A 24,258-nucleotide genomic window follows, 5' to 3' on the forward strand; every position below is an offset into this window, starting at 1 on the left:
GATGCTGCTTTGACACTGCAGGGTCATGTGATCATGTCACCTGGTACTGGACACCATCTTGGACTGCTGGTATTTTTCCATTAGGAGGGAGTGGGGGTCAAACTGGGAAACAAAGGATTCCCACCATATGCAAATCCTATTTAAGGCTGGGGAGTCAATTAATCTAGGTTCTTCTCAACTGCCTCCCCGCCCAAGGAAGACGACTACTGAAAACACCTGAAGAAATAAAGGAACTAAGCTGGAGTGGGGAGGGAGGAGAGATAGGGGTTGAACGCAGGCGAGAAAGGTCAGCCTGTGAAAGGAATACCTAGAGATTTAAGCTGCAAGCAGTACAGTTTAGCTTCAAGAAACTCTGCAACCTGCACAAAACAACATTTAGGGTGAGAATTTGTTTTAACCAGTTAATTTAGTACAATAAGCTTAGTATAATAAGTATAATGCATGTTTTGTTTTATTTGCTCAGTAATCTGCTTTGATCTGTTTGCTGTCCCTTATGATCACTTAAAATCTACCTTTTGTAGTCAATAAACTTGTTTTTTGTTTATCCTAAAACCAGTTTGTGTAATTCATAACTGGGGGGGTAGCAAAAAGCTGTGCATAGCTTCCTCCACATTGAGGGAGGGGGTGAATTTCATGAGCTTACGCTGTCTAGATTTCTATGCAGTGCAAGACAATATGATTTTGGGTTTGCATTCCAAAGGAGGTGCGCACTTGACTGCTGAGCAATCCCCAAGCTGAGTCTTCCCACACAGAGCAGATCACAGTGTCTGTGAATCTTTCTGCAGCTGGGTGTTTCCCTACCTGTGTGTGTGTGCTGGAGTAGGCTTGAGGGCCTCGCATAACAGGGCAGAGTGAGGGAGCCCAGGCTGGTGGAATGGGTGGGCTCAGTGGGACCCCAGTATATCAGGTGGCACCCAGTGGGGGGCAATCCATCACAGATGCATTCACTAAACTTTTACCCTTTCATCAGGTCTCACACGCAGCATTTATATTTAGGGGTCTACCAAATTCATGGCCACAAGAGTGGGAGTTTTTTCTATCCCAGGCATGGGAATACACAGCGGCCTCTTGAAGAAGCATGCCCAGGTACCAAATTCAAGTAAAAGCCGAGGGTAAACACAAAGGGTGAACCACAAAGCTCGGCCACCTGTCTGAGTTTTCACTCCTCTGAATTCATCATCCCTCTGACTGCTTGTGTACTGCATCCTATCAAACTTCTGCCCCCTCTCACTGCTGGGCTGCTAATTTAAAGCTCTTGTAACATTATTCAACAAGTGTGGAAGCTGTTCCCAATTCAGTATTTCTTCTCTCAAATCACAGAACCCCAGGACAGCTGGGACTATCACAAACATCCCCTGGAGTGTAAAACACTGCTGCTACTGAGTGTGTAAAAGCGGTCACAGTCCCCTTCATCTTACCATTATTTTCACTTGAAAACCACTTCCATACCTAACACAAATACGAACCAATAAGTGTCTAGGTGATGGAACCAATATACTGTATTGCAGTCAGTGAAAGGTGGTTGTTCAGACCAATCAGCTTCTCTTACTGGGTTCTGTACAGCCCACATCCATCTTCCTCACCTCTGCCATTCTGCTTATCTGCATTCAGTGGCCAAAATTCTTCCCTCAAATGCCAAGATGCTATTAAAGTCAATGGGATCCACTGATTGATTCAAGGGTTCATTTGGTCCCGACTGTCATACGAGCAATCAAGATTAAATCAAATCTACATTGATTAAAACAAGAGGCTTAGAAAAAGACTGGTGAAAATAGCATTTATAAGGAAGCAAACAGAGAGGCTACCAGCATGAACACTTACATTAAATACCAAGGCAAAACAATACTAGGTTTTGCAAGATTTCCTCAATAAAACTTCTCAGTCTTGTGGCACATGTAACAGAATGACAAGTTATCAGTCTTCCTCATGTTTCCTCCCTGGGACGGCTGCATAGCTGCACTTCGCTGCATCTGATCCTCAAGTCTTTCTAAAAATAAGTGCATCATTATTCAGTGCAGGATATTACAAAGTGCAGGATATCACAAAGCTTTTGCTTTTCTTGCTAAATATTACTGTTTTTCCACAATTGCGCACACAACCTCCTCACCTCCTGGAAAAAAATAAGAAGGGCACTGAGTTCACTTTGTACAATATCCTGGCCTGCTCCAGGGGAAGGGATAGCTCAGTGGTTTGAGCATTGGCCTGCTAAACCCAGGGTTGTGAATTCAATCCTTGAGGGGGCCACTTAGGGTTCTGGGGCAAAATTGGTACTTGGTCCTGCTAGTGAAGGCAGGGGGCTAGACTCAATGACCTTTCAAGGTCCGTTCTAGGAGATAGGATATCTCCATTAATTTAATTTATATACATTCTGGAGGATTTAGCTGCAAAAACAATGAACACACACCTCCACAGGTAGCTAAAGGCCCTTTTCACTCCAAGCTCCAGTTTACCTGAAGGCAGATTGGGGTTTGAGAAAAAGGACCTCCTGGCATTGTTTTGGTTTACCCAATTGTTTTGGATTTTAAAAAGTAATGTCTCATCAAATCGTCTTCTCATCTAATGCTTACCCACCTTTGTAAAGTGCATTGAGATCTTTGTAGGAAAGTCATTATAATCATTTCCACAAGCACAGTAGGCAAACCCTTCAACATGCAAGTTTGTATTCTAACCCTTAATTTTACTCCTTTGTTCATCAGCTATTTCATGTACAGAGAATTCCAAATGGGGGACACAGGGCTTCAGGGCTCAGATTCCTCTGGGTATGATATCACCCTCTTCATGCCAATGTATAGCTATCAACTGCTGTCTGTGCCTTTCTAGTCTGAACTCCATGGAAAAATGATACACTGCTCTTTAAATATCACGCAAATTCCACCCTTGCAAAATTAAGCGAGACCATGGTCTAGAGGAATGAATGCATGGAACTGGGAACTCCTGAATTATAATCCTGTCTCTGCTACTGATTTGCTCTGTGGTCTTGGGCAAGCTTCTTCACCTCTCTTCCTCAGTTTCCCCATCTGGGGAAATGGGGATAATACTTACTAACTTCCCTTCCAGGGGGTATTATAAGCATTAGTTAGGTCCCACCTACATTAAGGGAAATCCATATTTAGTAATTTCTGAAATATGGACATGGCCTTAAGGCTAATGTTTGCACAGCCAACATCACCATCAACTTTTGTCTCCTCCTTAGTCTTTTGGCTTCTTTCCTTGAGCTCACCCACTGCATCCTGATTGTAACGTAACTCCTTGGGACTGGACACCGTCACGCAAGCTCCTTGACTAAGACTGCATGGGAGGTGTATGTTTCAGAAACTCTTTACCCTTCTACACCTCCTGTTAGAGGTTAGAGCGTTTTCCTTCTCTGAGGGCAGGCTGTGTAAAATAACCCAGAAAACAAAAACAAGAGTTATTAAGAATAGAGAAAAAATGGAATTAAAACCAAAGAAATGGTTTGCTTAAAAATCTCTAGATTTACCCTTTTCCTAAGGGAAACCAGATTAGCCTTTTTGATCTAAACTACCAAGAAAAAAAAGAGAAGTCAATAGCTTTCATCCCTTGAAAGTAATCCCCACTGACCATGGCATTGCTAATCTGAGTGCTGCCCTCACTCAACCTACCTATCAAGCCTGCCCACCATCCCTTGCTTTCCAAATACATTTTCTCCAGCTCCCTACACACACAAATGTTTGGGCTCAGGCAGGAGCCTGGGTTCTGGCAGGACCCTGTGAGGTGGGAGGGTCCGAGAGCACAGGCTGCAGCTCGAGCCCAAACATCTACACCACAGCTAAACAGCCCCTTAGCCCGAGTCCTGCAAGCCTGAGTCAGCTGGCACAGGCCAGCCTTGGGTGTCTAATTGCAGTGTAGACATACCCATATATGGTCAATAAAAAGGGAAATCCTTATTTTCCTTCTAGAAATGGTGTGTATTGTAGAGCCCCACTCCACATCAGAAACAAATACACCTGATATTTTAAATGTACGAATTGTATTTGGAACCCACAGATTTACATGTGTTTATAATTTTTATGAAATATATGTTGTCTTTGCTGATTTTACAGCTGAGATGGAGCAGCTCTTCCATGAGCCACAAATATTGAGTGCTATTTAAATATAGTCTGGACAAAGTACTAGATGGGACTAATGCAAGACTCGAAGTTCGCCCTTTTCCTGTCTGCCTCTAACCCCTCAACTCCATCCCTTGCCATCTCCAGTCATTCCTCATTCAGTTCTCTGGCTTCTTTACACTCCTTTATTTACCTGCTCTCTACCAGATCTGACTTCTAAGTATCTGCCACATGTGTCAGAGGGTACGTCTATACCCAGCCGCTAGTTCGGCGGCTGGCAATCGAACTTCTGGGTTCGACTTATCGCGTCTTGTCTGGACGCGATAAGTCGAACCCGGAAGTGCTCGCCGTCGACTTAGTGCTCGCGGTACTCCTCTCAGCTCGGCGAGAGGAGTACCGCGGAGTCGACGGGGGAGCCTGCCTGCCGCGTGTGGACCGAGGTAAGATCGAACTAAGGTACTTCGAACTTCAGCTACGTTATTCACGTAGCCGAAGTTGCGTACCTTAGTTCGATTTGGGGGGTTAGTGTAGACCAAGCCTAAGTATCTGCAGCATGCCTTTGTATCCCTATGTTGGGGTGTGTGGGGGGGGAAATGAATAAGTTTTCCCTCAATCTTATTGGCCTCTCCAGCTATGTACCTGTCATCCTCCTTTCATTAGCCTCTAAAATCCTGGAATGAGCTGGGCTATATATTCCAGCTGCTAGTTGTCTTCTCCTTCAGCATTCCTTGCTCGTCTGACTAGAGCCAGCTGAATATAATTTTTTTTCTTTGCTGAAAAATGGAGTTTTAATGACAGCAAAAATGTTCATGGAAAAATTTCAATATCATTACAATTTTTCATTTTTTGAAGATATTTCAACAATTTCTTTTTAAAAAGATGTTTTGTTTGAAATGGCCAACAAACAAACAAAAAAGGTGTCACTCAATTCTTTTTTAAATCTTTTGTTTTAACTTTTATTTCCTCTTTTTCAAATGAGAAAAAGTTAATAAAATAAAATAAAGGGGCAGGGGGAATTAAAAAGTGAGAGAAAGGAAGGGAACCCCCCCAAATTCTATTTTTTTCTAAATGTAATGAAAACTTCCATTTCATTTAAAAATTAGTTTAGAATTTTGTGGGGTTTTTTTTATGAATGTGGTCTTGGGAGCTCTGGATTGCTTGCTATAGAGGAGTGACTTATATGGGACTGGTCCAACCATCCAGACACCACAAAGTTTTATAATGCAACAGGGATCACATACAAGAACAGACCGTTATAGCCAGAGTTCATTATATTATTTTAAAAGACAAAACAACAGTCACCATCTAATTCACCAAACAAGACAGAAAATTCTCCTTCTCCCTACTCCTAATCATGTCTCATCACCTTACACAGCTCTGAATGCATGTGAAGTTTTTTGGAAGCTCAGAGCAATACAGTACACAAACCACAGATGTGAAATCAATAATAGGTTTGACAAATGTTTATATATGCTAGATTTTTGATATTGATTTTTTCCCAGTTCACTGGACAGCAGGATGGGAAAACCTAGCTGCCTTATCATAACTCTGTAGGGTGACCAGACAGCAAGTGTGAAAATTCAGGACAGGAGGTGGGGGGTAATAGGCACCTATATAAGACAAAAAAAAACCCAAAATTGGGACTGTCCCATCTGGTCACCCTATAACTCTGCTCAGAGCACAACTGATAGCTGAAAACCTGTCTGTGTTTCTTCCACTCTAATATATATATATATCCCAGTGGCAAGAAAAAGGAGGTGGCTTCATGCCAGTCAGACAAAAGTGTTGCCAAGAAAGACAATTCCTTCCCCCACACCCCCTCTGGCCTCAGATATCATGTGGTATCCCCAGTTGTAGTAGTATAAATCTTATCTTTAAATTTAGGTGATGGGCCATCCCAGCAACTTATCTAGGCAGCCTGCAAGAATTTCGCACGTGGGAGACAGGGGGTTCAGGATTTTCACTCAGCAGACTAGTCTTTAAGCAGAGCCTGGGACAGTTTGCAATTTTCTTTCACATCCTCCATAGCAACCAGCTGCAGATGGTCACCTGCTGTCTCAAAAGTAGTTTCTCTACCCACCTTCTTTAAAATTATTGAATAAATCAAGCCAAATTTTCAAAATGACCTTCAAAGTTGCTCCAGAAAGTGTTTCATTTGTGCACACAAAATTTGCCTTTGTGGGTGCAAACCAACATGAGAGAGCTCAGAATTTATCATTAGAAATGCATTTGCTCAACTTGTCTGGGCAGAATTCTCTTTGCAAACAACGAGGACATGGGCAACATTTGTCAAACCTGCACTTTTGGAGGACGTTTCAAAATTGGGAGTATATATCTTTTTAATAATTAACTTTGCTAAAAAATAACACCAACTCCTTTGTTACATTGAGTAATTGTTCACTAAACTATTAAGAACAAAAACCCAACAGAGCCTTGCGTGCTCAGTGATAGTGGAGGACAGCATTTCAGTTTTTTACCCAAGTCATTAAAGGAAATAATGAAACCTCCGGAATTCTCATGTTTGACAGTTTGAGTGTTTAAACTTTCACAAAACAACACTTGAGTCTTTAGTATTTATTTCCTTTGGGGACATACACCTCTACCCCGATATAACGCTGTCCTCGGGAGCCAAAAAATCTTACCGTGTTATAGGTGAAACCGCGTTATATCGAACTTGCTTTGATCCGCTGGAATGCGCAGCCCCGCCCTCCTGGAGTAAAAATTTGTGTTATATCGGGTCGCGTTATATTGGGGTAGAGGTATATATATTGAGAACCCTGAAGCAGATATTTAACCAAAACCTTTACCAATAGAAAGTATAAGGGATCGTAGGGCATGGGGAGAGTTTGGGTTTTTCTTCAGTTGTATTATAAATTTTACATAACGCACATGCTGACTCCTAAGTCAGGGGTTCTCATAAGAACATAAGAACAACTGTACCGGGATAGACCAAAGGTCCATCTAGCCCAGTATCCCGTCTACCGACAGTGGCCAATGCCAAGTGCCCCAGAGGGAGTGGACCAACAGGCAATGATCAAGTGAGCTCTCTCCTGCCATCCATCTCCATCCTCTGACAAACATAGACTAGGGACACCATTCCTTACCCATCCTGGGTAATAGCCATTAATGGACTTAACCACCATGAATTTATCCAGTTCTCTTTTAAACGCTGTTATAGTCCTAGCCTTCACAACCTCCTCAGGTAAGGAGTTCCACAAGTTGACTGTGCGCTGCATGAAGAAGGACTTCCTTGTATTTGTTTTAAACCTGCTGCCTATTAATTTCATTTGGTGACCCCTAGTTCTTGTATTATGGGAATAAGTAAATAACTTTTCCTTATCCACTTTCTCCACATCACTCATGATTTTATATACCTCTATCATATCCCCCCTTAGTCTCCTCTTTTCCAAGCTGAAGAGTCCTAGCCTCTTTAATCTCTCCTTATATGACCCGTTCCAAACCCTTAATCATTTTAGTTGCCCTTTTCTGAACCTTTTCTAGTGCCGGTATATCTTTTTTTAGATGAGGAGACCACATCTGTATGCAGTATTCAAGATGTGGGCGTACCATCGATTTATATAAGGGCAATAATATATTCCCCGTCTTATTCTCTATCCCCTTTTTAATGATCCCTAACATCCTGTTTGCTTTTTTGACCGCCTCTGCACACTGCGCGGACATCTTCAGAGAACTATCCATGATGACTCCAAGATCTTTTTCCTGACTTCTTGTAGCTAAATTAGCCCCCATCATATTGTATGTATGGTTGGGGTTATTTTTTCCAATGTGCATTACTTGAAATTTAATGTGGATAAATGTAATTTGCCATTTTGTTGCCCAGTCACTTAGTTTTGTGAGATTTTTTTGAAGTTCATCACAGTCTGCTTTGGTCTTAACTATCTTGAGCAGTTTAGTATCATCTGCAAACTTTGCCACCTCACTGTTTACCCCTTTCTCCAGATCATTTATAAATAAGTTGAATAGGATTGGTCCGAGCACTGACCCTTGGGGAACACCACTAGTTACCCCTCTCCATTCTGAGAATTTACCATTAATTCCTACTCTTTGTTCCCGGTCTTTTAACCGGTTCTCAGTCCATGAAAGGACCTTTCCTTTTATCCCTTGACAACTTAGTTTACATAAGAGCCTTTGGTGAGGGACCTTGTCAAAGGCTTTCTGGAAATCTAAGTACACTATGTCCACTGGATCCCCCTTGTCCACATGTTTGTTGACCCCTTCAAAGAACTCTAATAGATTAGTAAGACACGATTTCCCTTTACAGAAACCATATTGACTATTGCTCAACAGTTTATGTTTTTCTATGTGTCTGACAATTTTATTCTTAACTATTGTTTCGACAAATTTTCCCGGTACCAACGTTAGACTTACCGGTCTGTAATTGCCGGGATCACCTCTAGAGCCCTTTTTAAATATTGGCGTTACATTAGCTAACTTCCAGTCATTGGGTACAGAAGCCGATTTAAAGGACAGGTTACAAACCTTAGTTAACAGTTCCACAACTTCACATTTGAGTTCTTTCAGAACTCTTGGGTGAGTGCCATCTGGTCCCGGTGACTTGTTACTGTTAAGTTTATCAATTAATTCCAAAACCACCTCTAGTGACACTTCAATCTGTGACAGTTCCTCAGATTTGTCACCTACTAAAGCCGGCTCAGGTTTGGGAATCTCCCTAACATCCTCAGCCGTGAAGACTGAAGCAAAGAATCCATTTAGTTTCTCTGCAATGACTTTATCGTCTTTAAGAGCTCCTTTTGTATCTCGAGCATCAAGACAAATTTTTTGGTGGCCTCAGAGTATGGCCACCAACTCTTGCTGGTGGCCATTCTAAGTATTTTAGGAAAAATTTTCAAATAAATACACATGTCAAAATCCTTGTCATTTATTTATTGCTAGCTTGTAAGTCTGCTGCTGTGAAAAATGATTTTTGTACGTTTGTTACTATCACTTTTCATAGCCTCCCAGGTAGCTAACAAGTCTCTGCTGTGAAAAGGGATATTAACACTTTTCACAGCAGAATTACTCAGCCCCGGCAAGCCTGGGGACAAATTAAGCCCTCGATGGGGAGGTGGATGGATAGGCAACAGGGGCCGGGGTGGTGATGAGCGATGGGGGAGGCAGCGGGGAGCCAGAGCCTGAAGCCTGAGGGATGGGGCCCCAGGAAGGAGCTTGAAGCCCTGGGGCTGTAGCCTGAACCCAGGAGATGGGGCCTTGCAGCCACGGGATAGGGCCAGAGCCTGAAGCCTGAAGCCCCATGACCGGAGCCTACCACCCTGCCATCCCAGGGCTGAAGCCCGAGCCCCACCACCCCTGGATGGGGAACTCACAGATTGCCTGCTCCTCCAGGGTTGTGCAAGGTATCTCCAGAGGGGGACAGGGCCCAACCCCTGCTGGCAGCCCCAGCAACCAACACCAAGGTGGCACATCCAGAAGCAACACGGAGGGGCAGCTGCTTTGCCCCCCCAATAACTGCCCAGGAGGCTGTGGCCACAAGAAAATCCCCCGGTGGCCGCATTTGAGAAACGCTGTGCAGCTACATTAGCATTCAAGGACTTCTAAGCATTTAAAAAATATCAGTTCCAAGTCCCAGACATGAAACTACAGAATGCATAAATGATAAAGAACTCTGCAGAAATTAGTGGGCCACAAAATTCCTGTCTGACCATGGCTCTATCACTTAATCACCCTGCACCTCAGTTTCCCAATTTGAGGCTAGAGCACAGGGCAGGAGTTGGGTTTTGTGGACTTGACGCTAACTGGCTTTGAGTTCTTGACTACATAATTTAATCTCTCTCTATATCTCAACTTCCCTGTCTGGAACCCATCATCTCATGGACTGTTGTGGGGGTTCATTCATGTTTATAAAGCCCTTTGTCATTCTTGGGTTTACGGAGCTACTTGAGTGCAAAGTATTGTTATCAGTTGAGTCTATTAGACTGTTGCTGGGAGCAATGCTACAGCTAAAAGGACCGATTCAGCCCAAGTTTACTCTATCTTTCTTCAATGTAAACCTAGACACAAAGACCCAAGACAGGAAGTTCAGCAGGGGAAGAAATTGCAATTGCAGGAAACAGAGCTCCCCAGAAGAGGGGAGGTTGTGGCTTCTGTCCAATCATACTTACACCACATTCAGATATTTCAGTGAAGAATGTGCTCTATAATCTAGACAAACACGCTCATCATTATAGTGTCTAGCGAGCAGAATACATTTAGGCAGACAGATAGCCAGGGACAGGGGCGGCTCTATGTTTTTGCCGCCCCAAGCACAGCAGTCAGGCAGCTTTCGGCGACGCGGTCTGCTGGTCACGCGGATTCGGCGGCATGCCTAAGGGTGGTCCGCTGGTGCCACGCCTTTGGCGTCCCCACCGCTGAATTGCCGCCGAAACTGCAGCACTGGTGGCCACTGAGGGCGGCCTGACTGCTACTCTCACAGCGATCGGCAGGCCGCCCCCGCGGCTTGCCGTCCCAGGCATGAGCTTGGGGCGCTGGTGCCTGGAGCCGCCCCTGGTCAGGGAAGCCCAAAGAATGAGCAGAGTTGCCAGGAAGGGCAAGTGGTCAAAGTAGCTGAGGGATGTGCTGATTCAGTGCATCCCTTTCAGCAGCGCCAAGAGTGGGGCTTCTATAGAGCTCAGGCCTAAAACTAAAGCTGCCCTTCCCGCCCCACCAGAAACAGACAGGCAGAAGGGCTGGGGGCAACAGCACATTTCATCCACTGAGGCAAATCTATCTTGAGGCAGAAGTAGCCAAAGCTTCAGAGACTCTGGCTCCAGGTTGAGAAGGGCACACAAGTCTAAAATCCTCCTTTCAGACATTCAGCACCCACTGGAAATATTTTTTCTTTTAAGCTGAAACATCTCATACAGTAGAACCTCAGAGTTATGAAATGTAAACTACTAAAAAAAAACAAGGGGAAAGCAGCATTTTTCTTCTGCATAGTAAAGTTTCAAAGCTGCAGTAAGTCAATGTTCAGTTATAATCTTTTGAAACAAACACCATAACGTTTTGTTCAGAGTTAATGAACAACCTCCAGTCCAAGGTATTTGTAACTCTGAGGTTCTACTGCACTTGGTTTGGGCCCAAAGTTATTTATTTATCTAACATTTGAACAAACCTGGATTTTAACTTTTTGAATTACTACCTAAAATATAATACAAACCTATATAATAGGCACTTATATAAATGCATAAGTCTTATACAGCGATTTTCATCCACAGAGCTATACAAATCAAGTAGATATCGCAATCCCCTTCTTACAGATGGGGAAACTCAGGTATGCAGAGGCAAAGTGACTTGCCCAAGGTCACCCAGTAATTAAAGATGGAATTAAAACCCAAGCCAATGCTCTGTCCACTAGGTCACACTGCTTTTCATACAAGATCTCAAGGTGCTTTAAAAAGGTGGGTAAGTATCATTACCCCATTTTAGATGGGGAAACTGAGGCATACAAAGATGAAGTGGTTTACACAGGAGTCCACCGGGAGCTGATGACAGAGCCCAGGAATAGAACCCAGCTCTCCAACTCCCACTAGAGTGCCCTGTCCACCACACTACGCTGCCTCCTAAAGGGCCTCATCCAACACCCACTGAAGTCAACAAGGGTCTTTCCACTGATTTTGGATCGGCCCTACATATTGAAGTTAGTGGTAGTTTGAAAGAAGCTGAACCTACAGTACAGACTCCTTTCACTCCCATAGACAAATGACCATTTTCTTATCACCAGACTTTGAAGGAAACCATGAGCATGAAAACATTCAAGAAAAAAAGGTCTGCAAGTCAGCTGCTACTCTGGTTTTTCATTTTTATTTGAAGGGAATATAAGATTCAAAATAGATTCACAAGAAACTCCTCTCCAAATAGGATAATTTTAGTTGAGGTCATTGGGACCTGCAGGCCTGTCTAGACATGAACACGTACAAAGAGATCAGTTACCTTTGGTTACTGTAGGGAGCAGATGTCTAAACAAGACCGCTGTTAGTCAAACTGATTTAGATTGACTATCATTCTATCCAGCCTGCTTGGCTTTTGTAGGCATGTAACAGGCATAAGAGAACCTTCCTTCCAGCTGGTTTAGTGACACTTGAACTTGAGTAAAGGTCTTTGCCAATGGAGATTCTTTTAGTAATTTTCTCTCTTTTAGAATATTTGTTGGAGGAAAACAAATGGTGGATATGAAAATCATCTGAATTGCTGTAATTTTGCTGAGAAGCTTCACTCTGGATCTCTTCAGAACTATATAATCCCCACATACTCTGTTTCAATAGTACTTCAGTGTGGCAGACTAAAAATTCTGTAGCAGTTTTGGGTCATGTTCTCAAGGTTATTTTTCACAGTCTGGGGAGTTGGATTGTTTATTTGTAAATGAAGGGTTAGATTTTCGAGCACACTTTTGCAACAAGGGTGAGATTTTGTGGCCATGGAATTGAGGAGGACATGGGCCTACTTACTGAACAAAACCTGCTTTAGTATTAATTATTATTATTAATAATCGTTAGACAAGCTTAGGCTCTGTCTGCATTTCAAAAATAACCATGTTTAAACATAGCTGTGGCCAAACAGTGTTATAATTAATGTGGATTTTCTTGCCTGAGTAGATGGACAAAGATATGTTATAATCATATTTTAAACACTGCTACATGCTTACATGCTGAAACATGGTTCTCCAACACAGTTATAACATGGGTTAATTTCTTCTGCTGCTCAAAGGAGGCAAAATTACACCAAGTTATAAAATAAAATAATAAAAAAAAAAATAATGGAGATATCCTATCTCCTAGAACTGGAAGGGGCCTTGAAAGGTCATTGAGTCCAGCCCCCTGCCTTCACTAGCAGGACCAAGTACTGATTTTGCCCCTCATCCCTAAATGGCCCCTACAAGGATTGAACTCACAACCCTGGGATTAGCAGGCCAATGCTCAAACCACTGAGTTATCCCTCCCCCCCCCAGCACAGTCTGGCCACAAATATGATTCCTAATCATGTTTAAATATTTTTTCATAGTGCAGTCAAGGCTGACTTAGATAAAGAGAAGGTGCAGTATTGCTCTTAAATCCAACAGAGCACTTTAGGCTGGATACTGTGACCAGCTGAGAATCTGACTCCCAGCAGGATTCTAACGGAAGGCCTGCGAATGTGAGAGCACTCAGCAACTCACAAGGAATGGAACATTGACTCTACTGACACTTGGGATAGACTCTCAAAGCTATGCAGGCCTTTCAGGCAGTACACATTGGCCTGGCTCATACAATAGTTTTGTGAGGACTCGCTCTCTGTTAATTTGGGTGAATATTATTCACAACTGGTTTATTGGTACAGCACTGAGGTAAGCTCCAATAGGGGCTGGTTTTGTATATATATCCTTTTACTTGTTTGTATGTAAAAGCTGCTGCCTGTTCAAAGGATTCATTAAGACACAAGTCTGAAGTTTTCGATCTAAGGAGACAACCTGCCCACAGTTAGAGTTAGCTCTTGACTGATCCTTTTCACACTCGATTGCGCTTTCCAAATTGTTCTGCAGATACAAGAGCTCTATCCATAATTTCTTATTGAAGGCAACACACAATATGTTCCCTCAACTTTGCAACAGATTTCAATGTAACTAACTGGTAATTTTGATAGATGTTCCACTGTAAAATGCCAACACTGGCAAAATTTCTCTTTAAAGAAAAATTTATGTCCACTAAAGAAATATCTTGCTGGGCTTACTGGGCTGAGCATCAGAAATAAAATACTGAGACTCCTGAAACCACTGGTTCAGATCATCAGAGGGTTGATTCAGCCTTCATCCTTCTCAGGTGGCTGGACAGAGTTCTCTGCAATTTACCCTATGTGGAATCCTACAGATGAGACCTTAAAGTCCAAGGTTCTATCTGCTCTCTGTGAACTTTAAAGACCCCAGGGTGCTTTTTGTAACAGCAGTGTGCAAACTCCTCTTGGATAAATTTTCCCTTCTCTTTCCTCCCCCATTACCATTGTTCACCAGTTGCCTGCTTCTCTGCCACTCTCTCTCACACATCTATACAATTTTAAAGAATTATGCAATGCTGAGGCATTGAAAGGTTCTACAGATATGATAAGGTATTTCCTGAAGTCAAAGAGCTGTGTTTGCCAGCAGAAGAGCTAACATTCTCCATGAATCTGATCCAAAAGTGTTCAGGAAAATATAATATTTTATGAATATGTATATTGTGGTAGCACGGGGAGGCCAACCAAATAGGGACCCCATTTTGCTCGGTGATGCACAAACATGTAGTAAATGACAGTCCTTGCTGTGAAGAGCAGTTTTCACCCTTGCTTGCCCCCACAAAGTGAAACCTGGTGGTTGTTTTACAGAGAACTGGCAAAGCCTGGAGGCTGGGTTGCTTCTTGAACTCATTATAGCACACTGACAAAGCACCAGAGTCAAGCTGACATTTTCATTTTTGGCATTAAACAGAAAGCACACCCTAATCCAACTACACTCAATTTCTTCAGGCGCTTCTGAGAGTGCATCCCTACTTATGCACCAGCAAGCCACCTCCAACTCATTTTAGATTTGCACGTCTCTTTTTTCACAAACATGTTTAAAAATATATATTTACTATTTAAACAGCTTAATATCACCTGTGAAATATTTCACATATTAAATGCTGCCCAACTCCTACGGGCCCATGCTGTTTGTTACATCCAGATTGGATTACTGTAAATTCTTCATTTGTGGCTTTGCCAGGAACACTCTTACATGACTTGGGATCCATCCAGAATGTGACAGCCAGAATGACCTCTGCCACCTGAAGCAAACAGAAAATTTTACTGTATCCCCAGTTCCTTACAGTGGGTCTCCACTTCAGCTCAAAGTGATTGTAAAACTAGACTTGTAATTTACAAGGCTTCAATTTATTCAAATCCTTCTCAAAATTCCTACTAAATCAATGTCAAAACTGCCCTATATTTCAACAGTATAGGATCAGATCTAAACAGTTCACTGAGCTCACTTTGAGATTCACATTTATGCTGAAGTATAAAAAGTTCCTAAATCACAATAATAGTCTTCATTCCTGTAGGACATTTTTTCTGAAGACTCAAAGTACTGGGCAAATTACTTAATTAAACCTCATGACACCTCTGAGGCAGGTAGGAATCATAAGGGAGACAGATTAGTCTTGTGAGTAGAGAAGGGAATTAGCAGGTAAAATTCTATTCTCAGCTAGGCTACTTACTATTTGACTTTGGACAAATCACTCATCCTCACTGTGCTTGAGTTCATCAATCTCTAAAAATGCATATAACATTCACCCACCTCACCAGCACCTTGTGCAAACTAGTTAATGTCTGTAAAACGTTTTGAGATCCTGAGCTGAGACACATTATACCCAAATAAAACAAGGTGGACAGCATAGATTCTACAGGTATGTCCTGAAGAGCCAAGAGTCATCTCTGCTATCCTAAATGTGACTTGCCTCTACAGAGAGTGAGTATGTGTGTGTTCGTTCGTGTTCATTACTAGTGCCCTGTTCCCAAGACTTTAGGGGTGATGAGATATTAGCAGGATCCTATGTTACTTACAGGAATGTTTGTCAAGGAATGTTTGTGCATGAAGCTCTTACATTTATTTCAAATATTGTATCTATGCACGGTGTCTAGTTTATACACCAGCTGACGAAATTTGCTTGGCTATGGGTATAACATCAGGACTTGTACAGATAGCAAACTCTCCTGGCTAATACATCTCAGAAAAGCAACCCTTAATTCCCTGAAGCCAAATCAGGATACACCACCGTGATACACCAAATCAGAATACACCCAGGTCCCCTTAGAAAAACATGTTTGTTTGTGTCTAGAATCTTCCGTTTCTCAATCCTTCCGTATCCTTCAGCTCCAACCCTCAGAGCTTTATTCTAATCACATACGGATGAAGGAATACTTCACTGGTGAATCTATAGGGCTGGGGAATAGTCCTCTTTAAAGTCAATTTTATTGCTTATTGCACAGGAATACTTCTAGCTGAGCCATGATGAAGACTTTGTCTACACTGAGGATTTCAGTTATTAGCATTGCTGTATACAGTCATGGTTTAGAGCAGCTTTGCCGATCTACACTACTGGTTGCACCAATGCAATTACACTAATTGCTGTAACTTGAGCAAACCCACTGTGTAGACACAGAAACTTGTAAACTGTTTTAAACAGAACAAAGAGATAAACCCCACTCCATTTTAGTTAATATAACCATGACTGCTACATTGCAAGTGGAATTAACTATATTCATCCCTTGTGAACTAAGTGACTTTAATTCCATTCCCAGGGATGAACTCTGGGACCATAAAATGGAGCCATTACAAAAAGCAGCATTGTCACTAACCAAAGCAGAGCTACTCTGCTGTGTCACAGCAATGGTGACAAGGGCACATCAAAACCAAGTCTCCTGAGCTCTCACGGTCTTATTTGAATCAGTTTGGGGATTTGTAAAATTGGATTTTTGTTTATCTGAACTGGTTTTGAAGGTCTAATTATAACTTTTGTGAAGAGGAGCAAGATTGCTACTATGAAAGGCGCTATATAAAAATAAAGGACTTGATGGACTGACATGCTGGCAGAGGCCCAACATGTATATCACATGGGACTTGAGTGCAGCTGTTGTAGTCTGTGTTACAATAAATAACCATGAGAAGGTGCTTGGTCACAATAGATTTTCTGGGGGGAATACCACCTGCTGTGCCACTTGGTTACACAAATGTGTACAAATTGGTGTAGGAAAAGCGAAAAGTTGGAACAATTACATACTTTCAGTTTAAAACATGAAGATGACACTATTAGCAGCATATATCGCTCATGTGCTAAGAAAGAATTGGATCAGTATATGTCACGATTGCCTACCTCTCCCACTCCACCAGCTATTCAAATAATGCCTCTGAGGTTGCTTAAATGTGTCCCTCTGCTCAACAAAAAGCAGTGCACTTGCTTCCTTCATTTAATGGGAGTTTTAATATTAACTGGCAAAGCACATTGTACACAGTAACGAAATGCATACTTCCTGCCTCTTCTCTTCAAAAGCAAAATCAATGGCAACTGCCAAGTAATAGACATGCAAGGATCATACCGTGTAATTCTCACAGATGGCTGTCCTATTTAAGACTATACCTCTAGAGAGGATCTCTATTTATAACTAGCAGCCTGATAGGTGGTCAGTACAGGGTGTTAATGTGACAAAATACTGGTTTTTAGAGTCACCAAAATGCCTCAACTCAAATGGAAGATGAAACTGCCGATGGCTTGTAAATACATCACTCATATCATTTGCTGCTGAAGGACAGAGAGAAAAGGATCAATCAAAATACACGGCATGCAATGCATTAAACACAAATCGAGTTGAATAAAGTCTATGAAATATTTACAGTGAAACATTTGCATGCTGTATAAGATTAGGATCTTTTTCTTTTTAGAAGACTTTCATGCCAGAGGGCATTTGTACCTTTAAATAAGCAACTGGCAATGAACCGAGCTGTCAACACCACTTTGGAAAATGCCTTGTGTCCATAAATCTTGCTTGGTGCCTTCTGGGTTTCAATTACACAGATGTAAGCAGCACATTAACCCATGTCCCTCCAGAAGTGAGGAGGCATTTAAGCCAATATCATTGTCCTCGGAAATAAATTTACATCCTTTTTTTTTTTTAAACTCAGTTTATGAACAGTACTCTTTGATATAACATTGTAATATAATGTAAACCATTGAATGTTGCGGGATGTTACATTTGTTGACAAACCATAACTTTATTTAGGAAAAATAATCCACAATCAGTCAGCACATATTGCTCAGGCAATTTGTCCCAGAGTTAAAAGTTCAATAAGCCAATGTTGCATAAAAAATAGGTCATGAAGTTTGATAACTTAAGTATATATTCTCTATGCTATTTGAACCTAGCCTTTGAAGTTGGAGAAAGGTAAGATCTGTCAGACTTCTCATGGATTTACAGATATGAGAATCTAGACTACGCCAATGAAACACAAGAGCCAAATTCTGCCTTCAGTTACATCCAAGCAGCCATATGGACAGTACCTATTGAGCCTCTGGGGAGGGGTGGGCACAAGCCCAACCACATCTAAAGGCCCCCGCCAGCCTCAGGGGAGGAGCCACTGGACCCAAGCATCAAAACATTACAGGGGATAACAAATGAAAAACAGGGACAAGAGCGAGGGTCACAGGTTCAAAAGCAGGGATCCAGAGAGGGACACCGAGCACAGAATCCCAGTCAGCACCCACTGCTCCTTGAAGGTATCCGGGGAACCAGTGGACACGGCCCAGAGGAACTCCGTCCAGAGACATGACTACAGGGAGGAGCAGAAATAGGCTCCACAGTTGCAGAGCACCTTCATGTCCCGCTTCTTTCTCCTGGTATGGTGGCTTGCCACCTTGGCCAATTCCAGGTGGAGGTTAACAAGGATCTCATGACTTTGTGGGGCCATGGATAGGGTGTGCATAGATCAGGAGGTGTGCGGAAAAGTGCAGCCAGAAGGAGAAGGTTTTGGAGGAGCTGGAAAAGGGGCTGCAACCTGGTCACTCAATGTAGATGTGTGCCAGAGTCTCCCTCTCCACACAGAAGGGGCAGGTGTTGGGAGAGGTGATGAACCATGCCCCTTACACACCCATGCTCATAGCTCCATGAAGGAGCCACCAACTAATGTCCACGGCAGGCTGTAGGACCCGGGTGGAATATGGACTGGCCCACTGGGGCTCCTCTCCCTCCATCGGTGGTAGGAGGCTCCCACCACAGGGTGTCAGGGCAGGACACAAGGGTGAGGAAGCGAAGGGTGTGGCGCATGAGCACGTATGGATGTTTCCTAGGTGCGGTTCAGAGGTGGACCAGCTACATGTTGTGCTGCTGGCTCAGGTGATTTGAAGGGGGCAGCCGGGAAGGCTTGTGGGCGGGGGCCTGATAATAAGGTCTGGAGAGCTGGGGCCATATGGATGGTAACTGCAGTAGCAGAGTTAATTAACCTACACATAAGATGAGCATCCCCATGCTAGAGACAATTACACATTTACTAAACTATTCTGCTACTAAAGAGAAGCTTCCTTTTACCTTATTTATCTTTAGGTCCCTCAGAATGCTCCACTTAATGTACTTATTTTAGGATTATGGTCTGATTCTGCAGCTGTTCCACATGGGTGACTCCTATTGACTTAATGGGAATTGCTCATGTAAGGGGGCTGCAGAATCAGATCCCAATTTGTTCTTTTGGCAAAACTAAAGAAAGTTTCTCAAGCAGGCGTGAAACTGTTCAGAGCTTTACTTGTTTTCTATTTTAACAGTTTTACTCCATGATTTGAAATACTCTCAGAGCTAGTCTATAGAGACACTAAGTTCGCAGCAAGATGGGATGTAAATATTACCCTGCACTAACCTGCTGTGTACTATGTGGACCCTGCTGCTGTGCACTATAAATTACCTGGTCAGTGTGCTTTAATCTACTCCTGTATCAAACCATTTAGAAGTCTAAACATGCATTTTATTTTCCTAGCAATTTTGTCTCTTTTTATCTTGCAAACAGACTTTTCCACTCAGTAATGCTGCTGGAGCTTGACATTAACAACCCATTTTTGTTTACTTTCTCAGGGGCTGGAGGGTGAGTGCCTTAACGCTGGCTTGGCAAAATTCAGTCTTTTTATATAATTTTGACAGATAACAGTTTATTTTTTAATCAATTTAAATTTCCACAATTACAGGAAATTATGGGCGGGGGGGGGGGGGGTCAGACAATTATTCAATGTCAGTAGACATTAAGATTAGAAAAAGTTAAAGCTTTATAACTAATAAAACACAAATTGGTAGCATCCCATATCAAAATATACAAAGTAAATAACCTTAAAGCAAGCTCTAATAAGTTCTAAAGCAGCATTTTCTTATTTTGCCTATCAATTATCATTGATGGAAACATTTTTTTCCCATTGGTTTGTGTGTGTACAGTGAAAGTGATGTTTACTAACATTTACCCATAAATATCTAATCTTTCTAAGCCTTGCTTAAGGTCTAATCCCTCTGTTGTATGCTCATCAGCATGATAAGAGGTGTTAGTTAACCGTTTCAGAGCCAGTAGAGGGCACACAAAAGTCCCATTAGCTTGTCTTCAACTATGTCTTAGATGTGCCAGAGACATTTCTCTTCAGCAGAATGATGGATTTGGGGAAAAAACAAACACAAAATCACCACCATGAGTGATCAGACCAGATTCTGTCCTCAGTTACACCCAGACAACCATATTGAACTAATCAAGATTGCACAAGGATAACGTTATATATTTAGAAGTAAGATATAGAATACTCACAAGTTATGGCAACTTCAGTGTATTTAAAACCTCAAATTTGATCTGGGACAAATCTAGAGATGCAAAATTTTCAGATTTTAGCTCAGCCCCTATTTGAGCAAAACTTTCATTGACTGAGTTTGCCTGAGTAAAAACTGAGCAAACATGACTCAGAAATATTTTTTATATGTCAAGAAGTTTGTCTGGATGAAAACATTCCCTTTTGGTGTTTACAACCCAAATATTACTGCATTGTGCTAGTACAAGTGATCTTGAACCTGATGAGTCTACTTACATTGCTTAAGAGGAGTGAAATGAAAAAATAAACCAGCATAAATGGTGATAAGTACATTAGAGTTTTCAAATTCTCTCAGTTTCAATTATCTAAAGCATTATTAATAAGTGGCAATAAGTGTTTTTAAATGAGATTTTTAAATTGATAGTATCCCTTTAACACGTTTATTAGGTTAACAACTGTATAAAGCAGATTCTACTTTGTATTACAGTCGTAAGTCTGCTGCAACTGAAGCCCACCTTTACAGCAGTATAAATGGGAGCAGAATGTATCTCATAATTATTTCCTATTACATCCATGAATGTTGATAAACTTCTATTATATGTGTTTAATAATTAGTTGTTGTTCATTCTAAAGTTAACTGAAATTATTCCAGACAACTTTAAACAACTGTTTCATAAACTTTAAGGCCAGAAGGGGCCATTATAATTGTTTAGTCTGAATTCCTGCATAACACAAGCCATAGACCCTCACCCAGTTAGCATACGTTTTAGAAAGACATCCAATCTTGAGGCAAAGACTTCAAGAGTCTATGAAGCATGGGAGCTTCTAATTAGAGAGTATCTATCGGGATTTAAACCCTGCCATAATTAGGGTGCCCTACTGCTGCATGGAATAACAATAAAAATACTTAAGACAGAAAACAAAGGGCACTGCTACTATGTGTGTGGGGTGCATGATTCTCCCCTCCCGCCAATTTGCAGGCCAGCAGACTTTAAGTTTTGTTTTTCTTGTGAGGTGAATGTGAAATATGCAAGTACTACTCTGAGACAGAGGTTGTGTTGGGGGGCAGGGGAAAGTGTTTAAAGACCTAGAATTTCCATGGCTATTTGAGTATCAAAGGGGGGATTATTTAAGGGATCATTTCTGAGGAAAAAGAAACATTTATGAAGCTGAGCATATAGTGGGGACAGGGGAAAGAGGAGGGATGCAACCAAACTATGCCTTCATCATCAAAACAGTACCTTCTTTGGTTGTTTCTGTTGATGATGTTCATATGTTTGAACTATGCTTCAGGCTGACCAGTGAGCTGGAACATTACCCTTTCCTACCAGTCTTCTCCATACACTAATTGCTGAGTGGCAGCAGCTTATGTATCTGGGAATGAGGAATGAACCCTGACCCTAGAGCCTGTGGTATTCTGGGAAATGTAGTTTAGCAGTCACATGGCCTTTCTGTTCCTGGTGTGTCTGTAATTGGTTCAAGTGAAGAATGTGATTTTAAGAATTATTAGATGTAGTTGATTAGAGTGACAACCAATAGGCACTACATGCAAGTTTGTTTGTTTTTTCTGTATGAAGAGAAATTTACATGCCAAGTAGGAGGAAGCAACTTCTCTAAAATGAGCTGAGCTTGACAGCTAGGGAACATTCACCTACCAAGAGTAGGGTTACCATATGTCCGGATTTTCCCGGACATGTCCGGCTTTTTGGTGCTCAAATCCCCGTCCGGGGGGAATTGCCAAAAAGCCAAACATGTCCGGGAAAATGCCGGCATCCCTGCCCCAGTCCCCTGCTTACCTGAGTGGCTCCGGCAGGCTGCGAGCTGAGGTGTTGTGGGAGAATCCGCCTGTAGCTCCCCCCAGACATCTCAGCTGTGCAGCTGAAGAGCGGAGCTGCCCCAGCGCTACCAGCTTCACGGTTTGCCGGGCAGCCCCCAGATCCTACGCCCCCAGCCGGGCGCTTCCCCTCCCAGGCTCTGGCTGTGCTGGGAAAGCGCCCAGCCCGGGGCGCAGGGTTTGGAGGTCTGGGGGCTGCCCAGCAAACCGTGAAGCCGGTAGCGCTCGGGCAGCCTTTTTCGCGTGGCTGGGAGGGAGGAGGAGGGGGAATGTGGGGTGCTCAGGGGAGGGGGCGGAGTTGGGGCGGGGACTTTGGGGAAGGGGCAGAGTTGTGGCGGGGCCAGGGGCGGGAAGGGGCAGGGCCAGGGCCCCATGGAGTGTCCTCTTTTTAAAAACCTTTAATATGGTAACCCTAACCAAGAGGCATTGCTGCATAGAACACAAGAGCTTATAAAAGCCTGTCTCAAGCTATGAGCATTGAGCTATGAGCTTTTATGCTGATTTGTGATACAGTTGGTAAAGCCCTTTAAAAGGCTTGTGATGGTTTGTTGTTTGGATTTTATTAAATTTCTTCTTTTAGTCTTTTTTCAAATAAAGAGAAATTTTTATTTGCACCTTTCTTTTTCTCAAAATGAGATAACCCAGCCATGGAGAAAAAAAGAAAAGAAAAGAAATAAAAAGGTCATTTCAACCATCTCTGCAAACTTTGATAGAAGCAAGGAAGCTGGTAGGACAGGAAAGAAAAAAAATCAAGTTCAAAAGGACAATGAAGATGTCAAAAATATCTATGATTGCCTGAAAGAAATGTATGGATTACAGTTCCAGGCTCCCAAAGGAAATGTTATCTAGTGAACTTTTTAATGGATAAAAAGCTAAAAGATGTGCTGGGAAAAAGCATCTCCCACTGTGAACAATATCAACCTATGGAAAGCTAACAAGCAAGCTCATTTGAACCAGCCAAAATGGTATCTGGGGCAGAATTTGTTTTGATATGAGATGTACAGTCAATGAGAGAAGGTGGCACATTGCAGGCAGAGAGAGCAAGAGTTATAGGTACAACCAGCAAACAATTCCTGCCTAACCCGTAAAAAAATATTTCAGAGCATTAGCCATCACTGAGGTCACGAAAGTTCTTTCCTTCTAAAATGATTAATCTGTAAAACAAAGAGTAACAAAGAAGTAGGCCTTCATTGCAAATCAAATAAATTGTTCTATACTAGTTTCATTTTAGTGCATATTTTATTTTTGAGAAATCAGTGCCAAGACAAAAAGCATGACCTTTTCATACACATGATATTTTGCTTTCACACGCAAATAGCAACCGTTGGGAGGATGTTTGCATATCTTTAATGTACAGCTTCTTAATATGGCAAAGCAAGCCCTGATGTGAAACGAAAGGAAGGTTGACAGAAGATGTAAGGATAAAGTCCCAAATCAACAAATGAGCAAGGCAGTCTAAAGGTAGGACACAGAGTGGGGCTCTGCAGAACCACCACTCAAAAATACAAAGGTCTGGTGAGTTTAACCAGGATACACTGGTAAATTCATAAGTTCAGGAACTGTTTGAGTTTGGTGGGGGGGAGAAGAGGAAGGAAGTGTGGTGATCTCTAGAGTCACTGAATATGTAAATAGGCATAGTTGTCAACATTACGTATTTTTTTCCAAGGGATAATCCTCCAAATAAAATGGGATTCTGGGGGGGATTTCCAACTATTGGATGGTTGTGCCTGAATATATTCTGAATTTTTGGTTATATGCAACATAATATTAATAGGTTCACTTTTAAAATCAAGACTGGATGTTTTTCTGAAAGATCTGCTCTGGAATGAATTCAGGGAAGTTCTCTGGCCTGTGTTATAGAAGAGGACACAGTGTTCCCTTGTGGCCTATAATCTATGAATCTTTAGTTAGCAGGGCACCAGGCTGTTCTTGCCAACCTTTCATGTTTGACCAATACACAGTAACAGCATGTGCTATTCACATTACTGTGTGTATCAGAAAAGTACATACCAGTTCTGCTCACTCTTTTAAGTATATACCA

At 42.2% G+C, this 24,258-nt stretch overlaps 1 protein-coding gene and 1 long non-coding RNA gene across 2 annotated transcripts in view; one reads left to right on the forward strand and one right to left on the reverse strand.

Moving 5' to 3' along the window:
* LOC135983898 (general transcription factor II-I repeat domain-containing protein 2A-like) overlaps positions 1 to 24,258 on the forward strand; it is a 984,084-nt gene that overhangs the window by 117,171 nt on the left and 842,655 nt on the right. The window lies entirely within an intron of this gene.
* On the reverse strand, positions 1,210 to 22,287 carry LOC135983906 (uncharacterized). Its single transcript, XR_010601730.1, has 4 exons — positions 21,625 to 22,287; positions 20,386 to 20,438; positions 14,685 to 14,851; positions 1,210 to 1,987 (listed from the first exon to the last, which is right to left on the reverse strand). It is a non-coding gene; the product is annotated as an uncharacterized LOC135983906 (long non-coding RNA).

The sequence above is a fragment of the Chrysemys picta genome, chromosome 5, assembly GCF_011386835.1.
Source record: "Chrysemys picta bellii isolate R12L10 chromosome 5, ASM1138683v2, whole genome shotgun sequence".
In the NCBI taxonomy this organism is placed as follows: domain Eukaryota; kingdom Metazoa; phylum Chordata; order Testudines; family Emydidae; genus Chrysemys; species Chrysemys picta.